Source organism: Propithecus coquereli, unplaced genomic scaffold (genome assembly GCF_000956105.1).
Source record: "Propithecus coquereli isolate 6110/MARCELLA unplaced genomic scaffold, Pcoq_1.0 Scaffold168, whole genome shotgun sequence".
Taxonomy (NCBI): domain Eukaryota; kingdom Metazoa; phylum Chordata; class Mammalia; order Primates; family Indriidae; genus Propithecus; species Propithecus coquereli.
The window spans coordinates 1,328,595-1,330,790 of NW_012141413.1; the positions used below are offsets into that span (position 1 = coordinate 1,328,595).

Genomic DNA, 2,196 nt, shown 5'->3' on the forward strand with positions numbered 1-2,196 from the left:
GATACTTCTGGCCATAGCAAGCAGTTTTAAGAGATGATTACTCAGCCCCAGAAGGGAAGCGGGATATGACTGCTGGTTCATTGCCACGCCCTTTTGGGCCTGATAATTTAGAAGAGGCTCTCATTCCTGAGATAAAAAGTTTTGTTTTCTTTCTCGTAGCCTTATTCACAATAGCTAAAAATGAGAAACAAACCAAGTACCCATCAATAAAATGGATAAGCAAAATGTGGCATATTTGTGCAATGAAGTACCATTCAGCAGTAAAAAAGAATGTGCCGATGACATATTAAGTTGGTGCAAAAGTAATTGCGGTTTTAGCATTGTCGAAATTTGCCAATACATTCTTAAATAAATGTGGTTATGTTATACATCGTTTTAATGCACATTTCTCTATTTTTTTTGCTAATAACTTATTACTTGTTTATTTTATATTTATTTTAGACAATGGAGATGATGTTAGACAAAAAGCAAATCCAAGCAATTTTCTCATTCGAGTTCAAAATGAGTCGTAAAGCAGCAGGGACAACTTGCAACATCAACGACGCATTTGGCCCAGGAACTGCTAACAAACGTACAGTGCGGAGGTGGCTCAAGAAGTTTTGCAAAGGAGACGAGAGCCGTGAAGATGAGGAGCGCAGTGGCTGGTCATTGGAAGTTGACAATGACCAACTGAGAGCAATCATCGAAGCTGATCCTCTTACAACTACACAAAAAGTTGTTGAAGAACTCACTGTCGACCATTCTACGGTCATTCGCCATTTGAAGCAAATTGGAAAGGTGAAAAAGCTCAATAAGTGTGTGCCTCGTGAGCTGACCGAAAATCAAAAAAATCATCCTTTTGAAGTGTTGTCTTCTCGTACGCAACGACGAACCATTTCTCAATCAGATTGTGATGTGTGACAAAAAGTGGATTTTATACAACAACTGGCAACGACCAGCTCAGTGGTTGGACTGAGAAGCTACAAAGCACTTCCCAAACCAAACTTGCATCCAAAAAAGATCACAGTGACTGTCTGGTGGTCTGCTGCCAGTCCAATCCACTACAGCTTTCCGAATCCCAGCGAAACCGTTACATCTGAGAAGTCTGCTCAGCTAATCTTTGAGATGCACTGAAAACTGCAACGCCAGCAGCCGGCATTGGTCAACAGAAAGGGCCCAATTCTCCACAACAACGCCGAGCATACGTCACACAACCAACACTTCAAAAGTTCAATGAATTGGGCTATGAAGTTTTACCTTATCCGCCATGTTCACCTGACCTCTTGCCAACTGACTACCACTTCTGCAAGCATCTCGACAACTTTTTGCAGGGAAAACACTTCCACAACTAGCAGGATGCAGAAAATGCCTTACAAGAGAGTTAGCTGAATCCCGAAGCATGGATTTTTAAGCTACAGGAATAAACAAACTTTCTTCTCATTGGCAAAAATGTGTTGATTGCAATGGCTCCTATTTTGATTAATAAAGATGTGTTTAAGCCTAGTTATAATGATTTAAAATTCATGGTCCCAAAACGCAATGACTTTTGCACCAACCTAATAACAACATGGAAGAATCTCAGTTATGCCAAGTGAAAGAAGCTTTACATAAAACTGTACAGTGTGCACTGTTTCATTTATATGAAGTTCTAGAACAGGCAAAGCTAATCTAGGATAGAAAACAATCAGAACAGCAGTTGCTTGTTGGGGGTGGGGGTGAGAGATTGAATGGAAAAAGGCATGAGAGAATTTTCTGGGGTGATGGTAAATGTTCTATATCTTGGCAGGGGTTTTGGTCACACAGGTGTATGCACTTGTGAAAACTCAGCAAATGCATACTTGAGATTTCTGCTTTGTAAATTTTATCTCAAAAGAAAAAACTGTAAAAAATATCAAACTATAATTAACATGCATGCTGAAGCATTTAAGGGAAAACTTAATATCTTTAATTTACCTTGAAATGCCCAAAATAAGATGGATTAATAGAGGGATAGAGGGATAGGCAAATGGACAGACATGTGATAAAGCAAGTGTAGAAAAACGCTAATGGTGGAATCCAGGAGCAGGTATAACGTTCATTGTAAAATTCTTTAAACTTTGCTGCACATTTGAAAATTTTTGTAATGAAATGTTGAGAAAGAATGCAAGACAGAATAAAATAGATGTCAAAGCAAAGTAAAATAGAAGTGTTAAAGTTGACTATACGAATTGGGTCATT

The 2,196-nt window shown here is 38.8% G+C and overlaps 1 protein-coding gene across 1 annotated transcript in view; it reads right to left on the reverse strand.

Annotated features, from left to right (window-relative positions):
• The window catches only part of IFT88 (intraflagellar transport 88), a 344,136-nt gene that overhangs the window by 117,490 nt on the left and 224,450 nt on the right, over window positions 1-2,196 (reverse strand). The gene's annotated exons all lie outside the window — the stretch shown is intronic.